Source organism: Crinia signifera, chromosome 5 (assembly GCF_055691185.1).
Source record: "Crinia signifera chromosome 5, ASM5569118v1, whole genome shotgun sequence".
NCBI classification, from domain to species: Eukaryota; Metazoa; Chordata; class Amphibia; order Anura; family Myobatrachidae; genus Crinia; species Crinia signifera.
The window spans coordinates 164045021-164065945 of record NC_139221.1 but is presented as its reverse complement, the minus strand read 5'-3'; the positions used below and the strand labels follow the sequence as shown (position 1 = coordinate 164065945).

At 45.5% G+C, this 20925-nt stretch overlaps 1 protein-coding gene across 4 annotated transcripts in view; it reads left to right on the top strand.

Annotated features, from left to right (window-relative positions):
- Positions 1–1482: 1482 nt before the first annotated feature.
- The window catches only part of TRANK1 (tetratricopeptide repeat and ankyrin repeat containing 1), a 173335-nt gene continuing 153892 nt past the window's right edge, over positions 1483–20925 (top strand). For 3 of the 4 annotated variants that reach the window (XM_083188218.1, XM_083188220.1, XM_083188217.1), the window contains exon 1: positions 1483–1578. The gene's annotated coding sequence lies outside the window, so the exon portion shown is untranslated. The remainder of the gene's footprint in view (positions 1579–20925) is intronic. The other variant, XM_083188219.1, reaches the window with a different exon arrangement.

The following is a 20925-nucleotide window of genomic DNA, read 5'->3' as shown; positions in this document are numbered from 1 at the left end:
TATTATTAAGCCTTAACAAGAGATAAATGCAAGGGTGGTAAAGAGAGATAAACATCCAGCCAATCAGCTCCTTAATTTATTTTTTTACAAACACAGCCTGTAACATGGCAGTTAGCAGGTGATTGGCTGAACGTTTATCTCTCCTCATCACCCTTGAATTTATCTCTTGTTAAAGCTTAATACATCTGCCTCTTATACCCCTTTTACACCAAAACGCCGGGTCGCACCCGGCTTTTTTAGACCCAGGTTCAAGCCGGGTGCGACCCGGCGTTTAGTGCCATTTACACCGGGCAGACAGCCCGACCCGCACCCGCGCCCACCCCCCCCCGGAGCTTGGAGATGACAGTGCGATGTCATCTCCAAGCGCCAATCACCGCCGCGTGCCGCCGCCGGACTGGAACGCTGCTGGGGGCAGCCCAGCACTAAGGTAAGCTGCTAGGCTGCCCCCAGTCCCCGCGCACACTCCCCCCGCCGTCGCACAGGAGGTGAATGGATGCCGCACACAGGCATCCGTTCACCTCCCTCCCCCGCCGCCGCTGCTGCTGCTGTCTGCAGGGTATAGCAGACAGCAGCGCCGGCTGTCAGTGACTGTCAGGCTGACAACCCGTCCAACCTGCGGACGCTGTGGTCCGCAGGTTGGACGTTCCCCATTCATGTAAATGGGAGCCGGGTCATCCGACCCGGCGTTCCCATTTACACCGCCCTCTACCCAGGTCCTAGCCGTGTTCTACCCAGGTCAGGACCTGGGTAGAAGTCCCGTGTAAAGGGACACGGCGTTAGGGATTTACACCGCTGAAGATCCGGGTCTGACCCGCCGCTGACCCGGATTTTTCGGCGGTGTAAAAGGGGTATTATACTGTATAGGGTAGGACACGGGTCAGGGTAATACTTAACTCTGCACTCTCCATTGTCAGAATGATTGATATATGTAGATACTGGTGTTGATTGAAATAGACTTGCCCAGCGCTGTTACTGCACATGGGACATGCAGTCATGCATTGCCACAACCACTTTTCTGAATAGGCCACACCCATTCTATGAGACCACACCCACTTATCCAGGAGCACGCGTTTGTCGCACGCTTTAGGATGAAGGAGGGGGAATCTCCAGGAATCAATGATGAGTGAGGTGGCAACTCTAGTTGTGGCAGCTACATGTTGGAAGAGATGTAGTAACCTGTTCTCAAGCTTGAATATACTTGAAACATGGACTGTAAAGGAAAAGTGTAGTGACCTGTGGATTGAAGTAGTATATGTGGCCAACAAAAATGCTAGAAAAAAAAAAATATATTGATAGTAAAAAAAAAAAAAAAAAGATGTTTTAAATGTAAAATAGTATTATATATGTTTATAACAAGGCATAATCCAAACACTGAAATGGATTTGTTAGAAATAAAGCAAAATGTCATTTGGTGCATGGACTGTCCAGGAAAGGAGTTTATATCTGCAATCACATCCTGCCCAGGGGACCAAAGCTGCATCCCTAGTTTCTGGTGGGAGTTTTTTCTTTGTTACACCAGCAGTACCCCATGACCATGTTGACAAAACATGGTTTAAATTTGCTCCAATACTGTTTCAGGTAAAGACCTTTCTTTTTCACTTATGCCTTTTATTAAAACCAGTAAAGATGTTAGCAGCACAAATTGTCAGTGACAAAAGCATTATTATTGCTGTTAAACATCTAGGCAAGTATGATGACAATGCTTTGCTTTTTTGCACTACTTGTCCACTTTGTTAAAAGACTATTTTTTTTTTGTCTGTTTAACTCTTTTATATATTTAATTACTGTTCTGATTGGGAAATACAAAAGCACATACATACAATGTGTAATGTAACATAATCAAGCTTCCAAAATCATGTCCCCTGTGAAAGCTGTCACAGGGAGTATGGATATATGGTTGACAGTCATTAGGTCGACATGGGTCTAGGTCAACATGGGACAAGGTCGACTGGTCATTAGGTCAACACAAGCATTGTTTCGTGATGGTCTAGGTCGACAGTCAAAAGGTTGACATGGTTTTTTTTTACTGTTTTTTTACCCGAATGTCGGCACAGTCGACATAGACACAGGATTAAGTGCGCCGTGTCCCCTCGCATGGCTCGCTGTGCTCGGCACACTATTTTATTCTCCCACCATTCCCTAATGGATAGTAGGGCATGAAATACCGCCCGTCGGCACGTCAGCTCAAAACTGTGAAAAACCCCATGTTAACTTTTTGACTGTCGACCTAATACTTGTGTCGATCTATTGACCTGTCGACTTTGTCCCATGTCAACCTAGACCCATATCAACCTTGCAGTATTTTGACCTAGTGGTGTTGACCTAATGACTGTCGACCAACCAGCCGTATCCCATCACAGGCATCCCCTGGGCTGGACACTACAAGCTCCGGAATGACAAAGATTGGTGAATGGAGCCTGTCTGGTCTGGCATTTCAGGGTCCGGTCCCATTTGTTGCTTTGGATCTTATTCTGGTTGACTCGCAAAGATGCAAATGCGCATGTGCCATTGGAAGACATTGCTCTCCGTGCGAACAAACTAGAATAACCCTCTTAGTACCTGGGGAGTGTTATACAAGACATATGGGAAGAACAGCCATTGTTTACATGCTGCACACTTTGTAAAAATGACAGATATGGGTAAATATAATAGAATGTGATTGTTTTTTTTGGGGGGGGGGGGGGGGGCTTAATAGTGATTTTTGGGTGACATTTGATTTGTAATAGAATGTGAGTACAGTCTGAAGCCCAATACACATTAAGCAATATTACGAATTATATCGCTCATTTTGGCCATTCTGAGTGATTTAATTTGTAATATCGTCTAATGTGTGTGCTCAATATGCATTGCAAACTCCCACTAGTGGTCAATGATATCCCGTCATCTGTATGGGGGTATTCAGTCCTGGACGATATTTCTGAAAGTCGGCTATTTTAATAGCCAAATTGGCATTGTCAGAAACGGTAAATTGTCGAATTAACATCCGTTTCTGACTATAAGGTCAATGATTCTCTGATCCACGTCTTTTGCGACTTTTGGAATGGTTTCCGACAGCCGTAAAAACTGTAATAACTGCGAATGCTCGCCTATATTTTCAATGACTGCATGTTGAAGCATGGACAGGATGATGCTCCATACATGCAGCTGTCATCCTCCTCATTAACGATATCCTTCAGTGTGTATGCACTGGGAAATTATGACATATTGTCCATAGACTATATAGTATAGTGCAGGCATGTCCAAACTAGGGCTCTCCAGCTGTTATGAAACTCAGGGTTGCCGACCCTCCCGGAATTCCCGGGAGTCTCCCGAAAATCGGGTCCCCCTCCCGGCCCCCCGGAAGGGTGGGCAACCCTCCCGGAATCTGGGGGACCCCCCTGAACCCCCCGAATCGCGGCATGTAAATGCCGCAATCCGCGGGTCTCAGAGGAGGGGGCGGAGCTAAAATGGCACAATCGCGTCATTTTAGCCCGCCCCCTCCATGGATATCAGTAATTTCTTCTATTTCCCGGAGTGGGGGCGGGGCTTAATTACGTCACCGTCAAGCCCCGCCCCCCGATCGGGTAAGGAAAGTCTCCTCTTCGGGCTTCTCCCGGAGAGGAGCATTAAAAAGTCGGCAACCCTGATGAAACTACACATCCCAGCATGCCTTGCCATACTTTTAGCATTTCCTAATAGCAAAACTGTGGCAAGGCATGATGGGACTTGTAGTTTCACAACAGCTGGAGGGCCATAGTTTGGACATGCATGGTCTATCTAGTGCAGTGGTTCCCAACCCTGGTCCTCAAGTACCCCCAACAGTACACGTTTTCCACCTCACCCAGCAGGTGCACAGATTATTCAGACACATTTTAAAAGATCCACAGGTGGAGCTAATTATGTCACTTGTGATTCTGTGTGGAGACCTGGAAAACATGCACTGTTGGGGGTACTTGAGGACCAGGGTTGGGAACCACTGATCTAGTGTGTACCTGGCTTAATTTGCTAGAATCTTGTACCCAGCTCTAAAACACTTTGAGTCCATGTCCATTTAAATGAACGTTATTAAGAAAAATCATTACATAGACCAGTGGTTCCCAAACTGTGTGCCTAGGCACTTGCAGGGGTGCTTGGGTTGGTGGACCAAGATCAATTCATATTATTTATGGTCAATGTACCAGGCAAAACCAGTGCTTGTGGCTGCCAATCATAATATATGTGCACAAACAGGAGCAAATCCTGTCCCTCACCAGATAACTGTGACACTAAACACAATGTACTTAATTGAATATTTTTTTTTCTGAATTTCTCGATAAGAAGAATTTGGCCTAGGGGTGCCTTGAAAATATTTTCATGCTCTAGGGCAGGGGTAGCCAACTCCAGTCCTCGAGAGCTACCAACAGTTAACATTTTCCAGACAGCCTAGCTGCTGCACAGGTGCACTCATTACTGACTGACACATTTTCAAAGATCCACAGGTGGAGCTAATTACTTCACTTGCGATTTTGTGAGGAGATCTCGAAAACATTAAAGCTGGCCATACATCAGAAAGATCGATCTTAAGATCGATTGCGCTCATGATTGTGTACAATTTCCCTTGAAATCCCCGGCAGTCCTTGGTGGTTTTTGGACACACAATCGATCATACAATCCATCTACTGCATGATTGTGTACACAAGATGTGCACACAATCTGCATACAATCCATCTTACAATCAGTCAGACAATCCATCTGCTGATTGATTGTATGATTATGTACATAAGATGTGCACACAATCTGCATACAATCCATCTTACAATCAGTTGAGATTGTATGATTGGGTACAATATCTTTCTAATGTATGGCCACCTTAACTGTTGGTAGCTCTCGAGGACTGGAGTTGGCTACCCCAGCTTCTAGGGTGCCGTGATTCAAAAAAGTTTGGGAACCACTGACATAGACTATATTGTGATAATGGTTGCAATTCAAATTGCTTAGTCCATGTAAAGGTGCCCATACACGCTCCGTTTTTTGGCTCCGTTATGTACTTTTAAAGTACACATCGTATCGGATCACATTGTGCATGCACTGCGATCTGATATGATGTGTAGCTAGCACAAAAAGTATGTTCAGCACATACTTTTTGTACCGTACTATGTGATGCGTGGGAGCCGTACAGAACGGAGCCGGACACAACGGAGCGTGTATAGGCTCCTTGAGTGTGACAATTTTCTGGCAGGTGCTAGACCAGTGGTTCCAAAACTCTGTCCTCAAGGACCATTAACTGTTCACATTGTCCAGGTCACCAACTGTCACATTTAAAGAAAAATCTCAGGTGACCTGGAAAACATGAACTGTTAGGTGTCCTTAAGGTCTGAGTTTGGGATCCACTGTGCTAGAGTATCCATAATCTGGATTTTCCCAAAACAATTTCTTAAACATAAATTAGCAGAAAGAGTTGTAGCCATGCCTCCCATGATTTGGGCATGCCCCTGAAAAATTACCTAGGTCTGCGAAAGCTCTCTGCACCCCTGTAGGCTGTAGTAACGCAGCATATACGCAGTAACGCAGCATATAGTGTTCCCGAAAGGAGAACCAGTAGGCGCCTTATGTACACTAAAAAACTATTTTTATTAATAAATGACATAAAACAATAAATTGCATGCATGCAATAATACAATAAAAATAAAAATAACCACATCAATGCAATTGCGTTTTTAAAAGGTAACCTATATTTACCAAGTCCTGATTGGACAATCGAATTGTGCAGATTGGACAGATGTTTTCAGTCACGCAGTAAGGGGTAGAATTTCTAGCGCTTTTGAGGGATAGATGGTATGTCCTCCCGAATGGAACAAATGGGTGAGCGGGTGGATTCCTACTCACTCCCATGTCTCAGATGTTAATGACCAGTAGGCATTGATGGCACTTGGTGATTGCCCCAGGTGATTGTGGAGTGGCTGGCACCGTCTCCCAGATTCTCTACAGCGTGTGCCAAGTTGGTAAGTGAATGCACGCTCCGCCGATAGCCTTGCAGCGTCAGATAGTCAGCCAGCTGCTGCACTGGCCAGCGAGCCACGTGCAGGCTGGAGTACACTGTATCCGGCGGTTGCGTCCTCCGTGTGTAAATGCATGCACGCTCCTGCTCGTGGTCACCAGGCTCGTAGGTTCAGTCCAGGATTTGGGGGGAATAGAATCAAGAGTCTGTGCTGCAGATAAGCCTCTTAGGTCCTCGGTCTGTGGTGCTACGGTCTTGTGAGGCATGCCCAAAGTCAGGCCCGGGGGCCAATTGCGGCCCGTGCTGTCATTTCGTGGCCCTCCAGCTGGAAGCGGGCAGAGCATCAGATGTGGGAAGCACAGCACAGGGCACTAAAGGTGGGGCCCCAGCGAGCGCGCCTTTACCTTGCTGTCTGCTGCAGTGAGGAGGTGCCGGCCGCCACAGTCAGATGTGTTTGGCGTCCTGCCCCTGCTGCTGCAATCGTATATCACCCTACTTCACAATCACAGTGACAGCAGTGTTTGGGGAGGGGGGCAGCAAGGGGGAAGCTTGCTCCCATAACATGCAGAGTGGAGGAGGGCAGCAGCAGGAGCCCAAGCATCTCCTGTTCTTGCAGTGCCTGCTTTGCCTCTTCTTCCTCTGGCTCACACAAAGGGCTGGGAAACATACAGAGCAGGAAGGGGGCAGAGTTGGGGACATACAGTGAAGGAGGGGCAGGCTGGGGGACATACAGTGAATGGGGGCAGAGTGGGGTACATAGTAAATGGGGGTCATACAGTGAATGGGAGTCATACAGTGAAGGAGGGTCAGGCTTGGGGACATACAATGAATGGAGGCACTGATGGACATTAAGAGAAGGGGGGCAGGCTGTGGGACAGACTGAATGGGTGCAGAGTGGGGAACATGCAGTGAAGGGGGGGCAGGCTGGGGGATATACAGTGAATGGGGGCAGGCTGGGGGAAATACAGTGAAGGGGCAGGCTGGGGGACATAGAGTGAATGGGGGCAGAGTGGATGACCATTCTGATGTGATTAATGATTCAAAGAATGTCAGGCTGAATGGTCGGCCCCCACACATTTACACTTCACCAAATCTGGCCCTCGTTGCAAAAAGTTTGGACACTCCTGACCTAAGGGGCTTATCTGTAGCACAGACTTGATTTTTTTTTATTTTTATTGCTAGATAGTCTGAGTGTTAAGGTGCCCACAGACGCTACAATTGTACTGTGCTATGCGTTTTTGTCTGTACAATGGTTCTATACAATTTTTCTTCCAGCTTGCTATGAGATGTGCACTTGGATGCATGCGATGCGATGTGATGAACCCATGTTTGTAATGTTAAATTTCAGATGTAGTCTAAAAAGTACGTGCAGCACGTACTTTTTTTAGACATACAATATCGGGCTCCCGGGAACGCGCATCGCATCGCACAAGCCAATAAACACCATCCAATAATTGAACATAAGATGCAATTTGTGCTTAAAAAGTACAAAACGCATTCGATTATTGTAGCATTTTACCACAGTTGCTGGATTTAATCACACCTTTATCCACTGTGTGTATGGTCCTATATCTATTGTCCAACTGCAGACCCTCCAAATATTCTGCTAATAACTTGCACGTATTGCAAATATAATATTTTGCATTATTTGGACAGTTTAGATCAGGCATGTCCAACCTGCGGCCCTCCAGATGTGCTAAAACTACACATCCCAGCATGCATTGCCATCATTCTAGCATTCCCTAATAGCCAAATTGTGGCAAGGCATGCTGGGATGTGTAGTTTTAGCACATCTGGAGGGCCGCAGGTTGGACATGCCTGGTTTAGATTGATGTGGGTTTAAGTTGGTAGAAATAAGGGCTGTTAATTGTGTGGCATAAAGTTTAAATGTATCCAGAACTATTTTATTTGTGTTCTGGATTGTACCATCCTGCTTGGATTTTATCCAATTGTCGCAGGTTATTTCAAATGCACATCAGACAGCACTGGCAGTGTGCTTACTAGTGTAGCTTTAAATATTGCGATTACAACAGTAGTAATTTATTTGTTTGCCCCCACTTATTGCTGGTGTATATTGCAGATAGAATTGTACTGTATTCATTGAGGTAGTACCTCCTTGCAATTAATATTGTGACAGGTCAGGCTGCTCTGTTAGACTTGAGGAGTTGACAGACAGTTTAGATATCGCTTACAATTGCCGTGGAGTCAGCCTCCTTATAAGTTGCTAGCTCCCATCGGCAACCTGTTAGCATAGAGGGGCACAGTGTGATTGATAGATGCACTAGTATCTAATTGCGCTAAAGTCCATATTTATTGAATGTGGTACATAAATGTACATTGCGCTATTAAGTGCGGTGTGCCCCTGTCAAGTACTGCAGTGGTTTATAGACCCTGCTTGTGATTTAACATTCACTGTCCTCAGTTGTAGCAGCATTTACACGGTTAGTAATATTTAATGATTGTGTCCAGCGTCCACACTGTGCCATTTATTGGTTGCACGTGCTGTGGAACCCTAACAGTGTATGTTGCTTTTTCAGATGTCAATCTCAATCGGTAAATAGGCTATTATTAGGATAATTCCATTCTAAGACAGTGCAATTTCGACAATGGTTTAAAATTTAAAGAAAGAGAAAAGGCAGCATCACTCCTTAGATCGTGGAGTGAGCTGCATGCCAATGCGCATTTCCTGTTAGCTTTTTCATAGGCACGAATACGCACGAAAGGCAGAACATTTTAAATCACTTCTCTCACACATTTTTGTCTATATTTTTGCTGTCTTGCAGCAATTTTAAATTAATACAAATAAAAGTTATATTTTATTTTTGAACTTGTCGGTGGACACTCTCAATGGGATTCAATATATTTAATATCAGTTGAATGAGTGCCTCGAATTGGGAATATTTCTTCTCAATTGTGTCTGTATGGTATGTGTGCATGTATATGTATGTCCTGTGTGTCTGTATGTCCTGTGTGCCTGTATGGTATGTGTGCATGTATGTCCTGTGTGCGTGTATGCCCTGTGTGTTAATGACCCCCTCACTCATCTCTGCATGAACAAATGAGGGAGTGGATGATGCTGCAGAATGCATCGCTAGGTGTGTATGCTACCTGCAGTAGAGATCTTTTATTTTCAGTATGACCTCACAGATGAATGCTGGAGCTCACCGTGTGTTTGGGCATACCTCCCAACTGTCCCGATTGAGGGGGGCAATTGGGAGTCCTAACTGCCCGACGCTTCTCTGCGGTGAATAGATGAGGTGTGCATGGGCACATTGTCTAGTCAGAGAGACAGAGGGGCTGGGGGCATGGGCAGCAACTCAGAGTGCTGGCTATGCCCACACAGCAGCAAAAATGGGGAGGGAGCATGGCCTTGTAGGAGTACCACAATTATAGACCATGCCCCCTGTTTGGCGGCCACGTCTCCTATTTTTGGGCAGGCGCGCACAATTTGGGAGATGTGGTTTGGGGGACTAGATAGCACCCAACAGTCAACAACATTGAGGGAATTTTAATGTAGGAGTGAGACAAGGGGACCCACAATTCCAGAACAGAACTGCACTGTAATATTTAGTTTAAAGTGCCTATTGTGCTGCGAATAAGCAGGTATTTAGTAGGGGATAATGTAACAGATCCGCTGTTAGTCAAAGTCCCTGATGTGGATGTACTGAAGTAAACAAAAAGAGGGAGATAAGAGCAGGGGGGGGGAGGAGTGAAATGAGAGTGTGTATGTAGGGGGGGGGGATGGAGGAGCGTGATAAGGAGAGATTTATGCTGGATGAGGGGATGGGAGGATAGATTAAGGAGGGGGAGGGGTGGAGTATGTAGAGGAGACGTTAGGGGGATATATTGAAAGGATGAGTACGTTTATAGTGGAGATATGAGAGGTTGGGAAGGGCCAGGTAGGAGTGGGGAAGGGCAACTAGAAGGAGGTACGGTTGCAATTGAATTCAAACTAGTCCCGGGAGGGGGAGGTTTCTTGAAGAATACCAGGGTTCCCACACCTTGTGGAACCTCTCCACTGTGTTATTTTGAAGGCTGGTTATATATTCCATTTTGGAGACAAACTCCAATCTGGAGATTGGCGGCACAAGTGATGTGAAGAATCAATTCATTAGAAGAGGCGGGTAGCTGGTCGACTGGGGCGCACAAAAGCATTGTGGTAGGTGTTAATGGGGGGCAGACTGGTATAGTTGAGTTTATGACTCATTGGACTATATTCCAAAAGGGCCTAATACGTGGGCAAGTCCACCAAATGTGGAAGAAGGTTCCTTCGCAGCCGCATTGTCGCCAACATGAGTTGGACACAGACGGGTACATAGAATGGAGGCGTGTTGGGACTAGATACCACCAGGTATAGATTTTATATGAGGTTTCCTTAATCGCTACGCTGATGGAGCACTAAGAGATAGCTAGACGGATCTCTTTCCAGGCGTCTTCTCCTAGAGATGTTCCCAGGTCTGTTTCCCAGGCTATTTCATGAGTTTCTAGAGGGGGGCTGTCTGGCATAAGGACAAAGTGGTATAGATGTGAAATGATGCCTTTATCCATAGGTCTTTGAGGGCAAAGACTTTCTATTGGTGTGGGGTTTCTGAGAGAGCCCATCCTCGAGAGAGAGAGAGGAGGTGATAAAGCTCTGGATTTGAAGGAACTGGTAGAAGAGGGAATGAGGGAGGTGATATTTTTCCTGGAGTTCGGCGAAGGAGAGCAATGCATTCTTATCATGAATGTGCCTGAAGCGTGTTATACCTGTTGAGGACCACGTGTAGGCCATGTGTAGGAATTGACTGGGGGGAAAGGATGGGTGTTGCCAGAGAGGTGTTTGGGGGGAGGGGTACGAGGTGAGTGAGAGTTTGGTGGCAAGCGAGTCCCAGAGAGAGAGGGTGAGGGAGATTGTAGGTATAGCTAGAACTGTGGCAGGTCTGTTTTGGCGCGGGACCCATGGTAGATAAGAGATAGAGAACACCTTTGCGAGATCGGATTCCAGGTCGACCCATCTTTTCACATTGCGGGGAGAATGCCAAGCAACTAGTTGCCCTGCCCAATTTTTAAAGGGCAAAATGCGCCCTGCCCCTGTGTCAGCGCCCCACTAAAACAGCCTGCCTCCGACCCCTCTGGTGTGACCAGGGAAGCCCGGCGCCACTGTATATAGCGATGCCCGGCGCTTCCCCGGAAGTGCAGAGCCTTCAGGGTGGCCGTGATGTTTGTGGCCCGGGAACGCCCAAAACAGTGAAGTTGGCTGGCCCGGTCTGCCCTTCTTACGCTGCTCCGTACAGCGGCACCCTGCCTGCCCTAGTTCCTTGAAGGAACACTAGGGCAGATTGTCGAGTTGTCAAAAGTGATGGAGATATCAGGATAATAACTGTTCTTAGCTGGTGGGAATATAAGTAATTCAGTTTTGGAAATATTGAGTATGAGATGGCAGAGAGGCATTCAGAGACTTGCCCCAAAACCACTGGTGACAACTCTGGGGGTTGATAGATTTGAGTATCATCCGCATATTACTGATCCTGAAATCCAAAAGAGCTGATGAGTTTGCCAGGAGATGAGGTATAGATTGAGAAAAGCAGAGCACCGTAGACTGAGCCTTGTGAAACTCCGACTGACAGAAGTAGCGAAGAGGAGGTAGAATCAGAGAAGTGAACACTGAAAGAGCGATCAGATAGGTAACATGAGAACCAGGAAAGGGCTGCATCATTAAGACCTAGGGAGTGAAGTGTTTGTATGAGAAGAGTATGATCAACAGTGTCAAACGCAGCAGAAAGATCTAGAAGAATAAGTAGTGAGTACGGTAATGGCCTTACAATACGGATGCTACAGGTGAACTATGTAGCTCCTGCCTATTGCAAGAAATCTAGAGTGTGAAGAGGTATCCATTTAGAGCCCCCTGACACCCACAGTCCTCACAGTGCAAATACACAGCAGAACCTCAAAGTGTAAACTCCTGCAGCTGCTGTTTGTGGTGAAAGTGATTGGATCATACTTGTTTACTTGTAAACTATAATCATGGAGATTACAGCAGTATGCGGTCCAAAGGTTGACAGTAATCAGGTCGTCAGTCAATAGGTTTACCACTGTTGGTTGATTACTGTCGTAATGTATTAGTTCAACGTGAAAAAGTTCGACACAAGTTTTTTCTTTTCTTTTTTTTTTTAAAGATGCTTTTTCATACTTCACTATCCATGTAAAAATATTGCTATCTGCAATATGGGGTTTCTTGTTTGCAACTATATATTTGCTGCGATATTTATTTTTTTCTCACTAAGCACAATAGATAGAATAGATAAGACTAGGGATGCAAATCCCAGGGTATTTTCTCAACTTGAGATTCGGGATTGAAAAATGCTCATTCCTGGGATTCGCCTCCCTAATACAAAAAAAAAATGCCCTTGCCCCCGGTAGGCAGTGGCGACAAATCACTGTCTTTGCAAAGAAACCCCTGGAAGAATCTGAAGAGTTCGTGAGATTAGGAGTATAGTACAGAGCAGCAGCAGGAGATTCTTGACAAAAACAGGAGCAACTATAGGAAACTATGGATGGATTGGATTCACCAGGACAGTTGTTTTTTTTTGGATGGCATAGGATAAATTATAAATATTCCCAAAATTTATTCTTAGTTACCTATGAATAGTAAGTGTAGGTTTTGTGGAATTTATCATATATTGATATAGTGTTCATTCTAGCACCTGCCATATTTGAAAACCCATGTAGTTCCTCTTCGCTGCCTGGGGTGTCGCTGTCTGCTGTGGTGTTTCTAGCACAGGTTTGGTTTTCATATCAGTGCTGATATACTGACTACACTGTGCTAGAAGCACTACAGCAGACAGCGACACCCCAGACAGGGAAGAGGAACTGCATGGGTTTTCAAATATGGCTGGTGCTAGAATGAACACTATGATAAATATTCCTCTTAAACTGAGTACATGCTAGACAATATGTCGTCCAATCTGGTTGATCGGACTGATGTGGGGCACATTGTCTAGTGTGTACCCGCTATGTACTTGGCTAAGTGCGCTCAGTGAGCGTGGTCCCCACTCCATTACTGCTGGCTTCGGCATGGGTGTATGCCTTTTGCCTTTTCCCTTCATCAACAATCTCTGGCTATGCACATGGTCATTTGTTTATCATTTGTTTACCAAGCTTTATTCCTTTTGTCTTTCCATATTTGCAATAATCCCTGGGACATGTGTTCTCGCAAACTAGTGAAAAAGTCAGTGGTAGAAGTCTAATTTATGTTTTGGTTACATATATTTAATGAGTATTTTGACAGATAAACCATTCACAACAGGGCTGCATTGATGAACATCCAATTAACTGTGTTATCTCCCGATGGCAGTGCTTATCAGGGATTTGGATGTACTTGCCCCAGGCAGGGGTAACCATATCCACGATAAGTGTCCCTTTTTTCAAAAGTCCAGAAGAAATCCATTATTTTGCATGTTTTATTTTTGTGAATGTTGGAGGTTATTCTGATCTATCTGGTCCCCCGCACATTCGCACGGGGGACTGATTTTTAGCGCTGTGCATGCGCAGTATATGTCTACCACCTCACTCCGCTCCCCACACTATTATTTCTTGTTCGGGTTCTATGGTCCCACAGGTTGACATCAGGGTTGTATGCAGTTCAGAGGACCATGGCACCAATTTAGTGAAGCTTTCAGGTTTCCCAGGATGCATGGCTCCTCTCCCCTATAACCCCGCCTTCATGCCTAGCTCCACAGTTTTTTTTGTTGGTGCCAGCAGGAAGCTGGAGCACCGTTATTTTCAGCAGCTGCCTGTGGCAGCTTCGTCCCCCTGCCAGCGCCGAAACTCCCCCATGACCCTGGTCAAGAGGGGTATGCAGTGGAGGTGGAGCCCAGCTCCTAGCACCGTCAGACACGGGAAACCTCCGTGAGCGTGGGCGGGGCACAGGGACCGGTAAGGCTCTCCTTGAGAGCACCAAATCGATGTCCTGCTGCGCGCCGAGGAGACGTGCCACAGCAGCTAGAATGGACACTGCTGCTTGCGGCCACCAGGGCCAGAGCGCAGGATGGATGTTTAGACACATCCATTTTTAATGAAGGGCTCATTAAGTGCTGGTGGGGGAAGTCCAGCACAGGGGAGGCGGCACCGGCCTGCAGTATCTCCCCCAGCTTTGCAATCTCCTGCATGTTGTTTTCATATCTTCTGAGGCAGAAGAGATAGAGGTTTATCCTCTGTAGTCACATACTGCTGTGTTATCACTCTAGGTTTCCTGTTACGGCTATACCTATTGTGTATATTACTGTACCTCCTTTTTGTCTGTTTTCAACATGGCTGCTAAACGAGGGCACACTCAGACAGTCTCCCTTGCTCTTATCATGTAATAATTGTGCTGCACACCTGTCTGAGCAGGATGGTATCCAGGAGGGGTTATGTGTCAATTGCTTTATCCCCCCTGTACAGGAGCCTCCTTGGTCAGCCTTTCAGCAGCTTTAGTGGATCGCCTGCAGCCCCCTGTAATTACACTGACTGTACAGGCCCCTCCACCTTGGGTAGATACCCTGTCGGTGCAGAACCTTGCACATACGGCGGTGGCTATGCAGAAGTTACTGCCCACTACAGGTCAATCTGTCAGAAACCAGTTACTGTACCTAGTTTACTGCCCTATTACTCCCATTGTTAGATGATGACACTATGGGAGAGGATGATAATGGGGATGACGATGATGACAATGCAGATAGGAGTTACGGATATCCCATTCTACCAGAGTCAGGGACACCTGTAGTACAAGCAAACTTGACAGATGTACCAGCTCTTATTGACGCAATATGGCTAGTGCTTTTACCTGATCTGACACTGATGAGCCTGAGCTGGTGGCAAAGCCCAAGGATGTTTTAAAAAAAATATCAAAAAATTTGTCAAAGCCCAATTTGGACTATTTAATGGAGATCCGTATTGACCAATGGAAGGCTTTGGGCAAGAAATCCTCTATTTTTAAGAGAGCTCTAGCCAGATACCCTTTGTCACCAGACGACAAATTGTAGGAAGCTCATCCCCCGGTAGATTCCCATGTGACATGTAAACTGTCTCTTCTATCTGTTACCACAGGATCTTCTTTAAAGGATTCTACGGATAGGCACTTAGAGCACTCTCTTAAAGCCATGTTTTCTCTCACAGGAGTGGTCCAAAGACCCTCTGTGGCCGTGACCTGGGCCGCAAAGGCTATTCTGCCATGGCTCCAGGTCGTGGAAGACTAGCTACCCATTGATGCATCAGAAGATGCAAGGCTATGTGTGTCTCATATTAAGCAGGCCGCACTATACATAATGGAGGCATTGTCTGACACTGGAGTCCTAGCAGCAAAGGCATCAACAAACTCGATATTGGCACATCGTATCCTGTAGCTAAGGCCCTGGAAGGCTGACTTAGAGTCTAAAAAGACACTAGAAATGTTACCCTTTAAGGGAGATGTTTGGGGAAGAGCTAATTAAAATTGTAGCTTCGCTGGCAACAGCTAGGACTGCATGCCTTCCCTCAGCTCTCCCTCAGAGACCGAAAATTACACCTTTTCGGTCCTTTTGTCCCCATGTTAAAGCTTGAGGTCAATCCTTTCCTCGCACCTGAACCACTGCCAAGCCAACCGAGTCTAGGCCCAAACAAGCCTGGGCCACTAGACAACCCCCAGCCACACCAGATAAACCTGCAGCATGACAGGGAAGACCTCCCGCAGGGGGACCACAAAGTGGGAGGTAGACTTCTTTCACCCTGTCGTCCGCAAATTTGGAATTGTAGAAGTCATGTCAAGGGGATACTCCATCTCATTCAAAAGAAACCCCCCCCCCCCCACAGAAGTTCTTTTGTACAGGCCTCCCTCACAATCCGCAAAAAGCGGAACAATTATTGCATTGGCCTCCCTGTTGTAGTCTGAGGTCATCATACCGGTCCCACAACACCAGCGGGGGATTAGTCCCAAAGCCAAACTGGGACTTACAGGCCCATACTAAATTTAAAGGCACTCAACAAATTTGTCAAGGTGCCAAAATTCCGTATGGAAACCCTGAGGACAATCGTTCCAGCATTAGAACCGGGAGATTACGTGGTCTCCCTGGACATACGGGATGCATATACCCATACTTCCTGCACACCAGAGATTTCTCTGGTTTGCTATTCTGTTCTGCCACTTTCAGTTCCAGTCCCTTCCATTCGGCTTTGCCACTGCCCCTCAGATTTTTACCAAAGTCATGGCAGCATATCTGCATCGCCAGGGGATCAGAGTGTTTCCCTACCTGCTGTGCTGTTCTTCAACAGCACGGTTGGCTCCTCAATTGGGGAAAATTCTCCCTCACTCCATCACAACAAATGCTGCACCTGGGAGTTTTTCTAGACTCCCAGATACAGAAATTGTTCCTACCAGGGGACAAGTGTCAATCTCTACAACAGAGAATACGCCTCTTCTTACAGAGTCCCAGAGTATCCATCCATCTGGCAATGCAAAACCTGAGTCTAACGGTGTCAATGTTTGACATGGTTGAGTGGGTGCAATTTCACTCCCGCCCCCTGCAACGTCTGATCTTTTGGAAATGGGACAGACCACATCAGCGCATAAGGACCACGTTCTCACCCCAGAGGTTTGGATATCTCTCCAGTGGTGGCTACAAATGCCTCACCTGAACCAGTCCTTTCTGGTTCACAGATTGGATTCTCCTCACTACCGACGCCAGCCTACGAGGATGGGGAGCGGTAGGTGAATCCCAATCCTTGCAAGGTGTATGATCCAAGCTGGAAACACGCCTGGCCATCAGTGTACTGGAGCTTCGAGCAGTGTACAATGCTCATGTTCGCTGACAAAGCAAACCAGTACAAGTCAGGTCAGGCAATGCCACAACAGTGGCATACATAAACCATCAGGGGGGCACCCGCAGCGCAGTAGCCATGCAAGAGGTGTCCAGAATCCTAACTTGGGGGAACAGCACTTACTGGCACTGTCGGCGGAATTCTAAACCAGGAATACCAGGAATTATAAACTGGGAAGCGGACTCTCTAATTTGGCAAGATGTTCATCCAGCGGAGTAGTCACTCCACCCAGAGGTATTTTTCCCTCACAGATGTGGATCTCATGGCGTCTCTTCAGAACAACAAAACTTTAGTGTACGTGTCGCGGTCCAAGGATCCTCAGGCCAGCCTCGCGAATGCTCTGTCGGTTTCAAGGAACTTTCATCGTCCATATGTCTTTCCTCCGGTGTCTGATAAGTAATCCGAAAATTTAAACAGAATGGTGGGGATCTCATTCTGATAGCCCCGGCCTCGACCTCATTGGTATGTAGATCTACAACAGCTGTCGGTACAGCAGCCGTTCCGGCTGCTATTACCACCGGACCTGGTCAGCCAGGGTCCTTGTCTGCACCCAGATCTTCAGCGCCTGTCTTTGATGGTGTGGCGCTTGAAACTGCCATACTAAAAGAGATAGGGTTTTCTACGAAGGTCATCCAATCAATGATCAAAGCATGTAAACCCGCATCAGCAAGGATTTACTACCGGGTATAGCACACTTATATCTCCTGGCGTGCATCCCGCAAGTATAACATGAAAGTGTTCAAAACTGCTAGAGTCCTTGCTTTTCTGCAGAGAGGTTTAGATATAGGATTAAGGTTAGCCTCGCTAGGGTGCATATCTCGGCTCTGTCCATCTGGTTTCAAGGGAAGATTGCTTCTCTTCCAGATATACATACTTTCATCCAGGGTGTTCGTATGCAACCACCATTTGTTCCTCCAACAACACCATGGGACTTGTCTCAGGTGTTACAGGCTCTGGCCAAACCTCCTTTTGAACCACTACACTCTGTGGAATATAAGTGGCTCATGCTAAAAGGCCCCCACACACTAGAACGATTTTTTTTTTCTGATTTCCGACCGATCGGCCGATATATCGGCCGTTTTTTACAGATAATCTGTAAGAATCGGCCAATATATATCGGGCGATCGGTCGGAAATCGGAGAATCGGACAAAATATCTTTCTAGTGTGTGGGGGCCTTAAGACTGTGTTCCTTCTGGCAATTGCATCTGCCAGACGTGTATCGGATTTGCCTGCTCTTTCATGCCGACCTCCCTTTCTGATTTTCCATCCGCATAGGGCGGTGCTAAGAACCAAAGCTTCCCACCTGCCAAAAGTAGTCTCCAGGTTCCACATCAACCAGGAAATAGTGGTCACCGCGTTCAATTCGGATGCTTCCCCCCCCCCCCCCGACTGAACGCTCCTTGGATGTAGTTAGGGCGCTAACTATATATCTGGACCGCACTGCTTCCATCAGGAAATTAGACATGCTCTCTGTGCATATGGTTTTCACAAAAAGGGCTGGCCAGAGAGCAAACAAATGATTGCTCTCTGGTTTTATATGGTCATTCAGCAAGCTTACCAGCAAGCTAATCTCTCTCTACCATTGTCAATTTGTGCACATTCCACCAGATCGATGTGTCCATCATGGGCAGCACAGGGTGACATCGGGGTTGTAGGCGGTTCAGAGGATCAATCAGCGAAGTTTTCAGGTTTCCCAGGATGCACAGCTCCTCTCCCCTTTAACCCTACCTCCATGCCCAGCTCCACAGTTTTGTTAGCCAGCCAATAGCAGGAAGTGGAGAAGGTAGAAGATATACAAGAGCACACCAGTGCACTCATTCACACATACATAGAGTGAAGAAAGACATGAGTAAGGTCATGGAAGTCACTATTTGTGTATCACAAAGGAATACCTCAGGCTTAATTAAGGGTGCCCTGTGGGTACCATGAACCTCGGAGAAAGAGAGTTAACCTAAGGTAGGTCTATCATAACTCTCGTTATTCTCCCCCTATGTCCACTTGAATACAGATGGAGCCTTATTATGCCCGTCCCCAGCCCACGAATCGCCTCAGTGCTCAAGGGATTCTGGCGTGTTTGCATGCGTCTCCGACACTCATGTGGTCCATTGCCGGCATTTGGCGGGTGAGCGTTGTGTGTCCATGTGCACTGCCGCCAGTGGTAATAATAAAAACCGTCTTCTCTTAATAAAAACATGAAAAACTGAGCTGCTCCCATTGTGCTGGTCGCACGCCTGCGCTAGTGAATGGGGCGCACTCATGTATGGGATGCTCGCGCCCCTCATTCTTGGCAATGGACACGCATCCATGTCCGCCGGTGTGCTAGCTGCCAGATACCAGCAGCTGGCGAAAATGACTACATCTGTATGTCGGCCAATCCATTTCGACCTACTGCTTGTGTTGACCGGTTTGACCATGTACATCTAATGCATGTCGACCTTTTTCATGTGTCGACCTTTTGACTTTCGACCTATTGACTGTTGACCCATCACCCTCATCCCCATACACAGCATACACACACACGCATACATACGTGCACACACACATACAGTACATACACAGCATACATATACACACATATATGTGAAAAAGGAGATTCCCTCACCAGGAGGAGTGATCAATATTTTTTATATGTATTTGAATCACACACTTTCAACTTGAATTGGTGCTGTCCATTTAAGGGTGTATAGAATTTCTTTATGTGACATTTCTCAAGCGTCACCTCTTTGTTTCACGTTTGTATGTTGGGTTGTCATTTTATTTAAGTGTGTGTGTATATATATATATATATATATATATATATATATATATATATATATATATATATATATATATAATATATGATGAAGTCTTAAATTACGAAACGCGTTGGGTACTGCCTGCTGACTCCTCCATAAATAGATAAGTTCTGCTTTTACACTTTTACCTATAACTTTTTGTATATCTCCGATATTTTTAGCGATATTTTATGTAGGCATCTTTCACTCAGCTTCGCATTTTTTTTATACTGTTTTTTCTATGAGATTTCTTGTACTGTATGTTCTTACATACATTGTGCATTTTTATATGTATTAAATAAACTTGTATATGTTTTAAAAGTAAAACGTTTCTTATACAGGTATTTGTAGTCGCTTAGACCTCTATCCAAACCATTGTATCTTTACGCCACACCCCTTACCAAGGTGTTTTTTTCTTAGCGGTCAGCTGACACCCTTTTTTCTAAAGGTATACCTGTTTTTCAATACACAAACTAAGTTGTTCAGGACATAAGTGGCGCCCTACATCATCCCGTTTATATATATATATATATATATATATATATATATATATATATATATAATCTATATCTATCGCTCCAAGTCTGCCGGCACTCTATAATAGATGATCAGCTGCCCCCGGTGCCAGAAGAAATAGCAATAGTACTCCAAACCCCCATAGGGGAATAAACGGCACTCAGGAGACGGTATAAATGAATGAACAAAACACTTCGTTTTGTTCATTCATTTATACCGTCTCCTGAGTGCCGTTTATTCCCCTATGGGGGTTTGGAGTAATATATATATATATATATATATATATATATATATATATATATATATATATATATATATATATATATATATATATATATATATATATATATATATATGACAATAGAGGGGATACCCTTTCACTGCGCTGTAGTATAATTAAAAGTTGGGCAGTAGCTATGTATGTCCCCCCTGTTAGTGGGGGAAAAAGGGAAAATAGCAAAACAGGTAACAAAGTGCACCCTATTAGAATATGTCCACCACCATAAGAATTTGTGACAATATAAATCACAATACAACAGATTTATTATGTTATAAAAAATTAGTTCAATCCATTTGATTTATCACATTTATCCGAACAATAGTGTTTTCCCATTTTCCAGCATTTGGGAAAGCATGATTGATCGTCATATGCTTCCATACATTTTTGCTCCCAGCATACAGATTTTTACTCCCACCATACAGATTATATAGTCAAAATCTCATCTGGATCTCATGCAGATTGTACAATTACGTCAAACCAGAAAAGAAACATGTAATTTTCAGTTTCAGTTCTCCGTTCTACAGTCAATATTGCCACAAGTACAGTCACATGACAAAAGAAAACACAACTGAGATAGAGCAAGCAA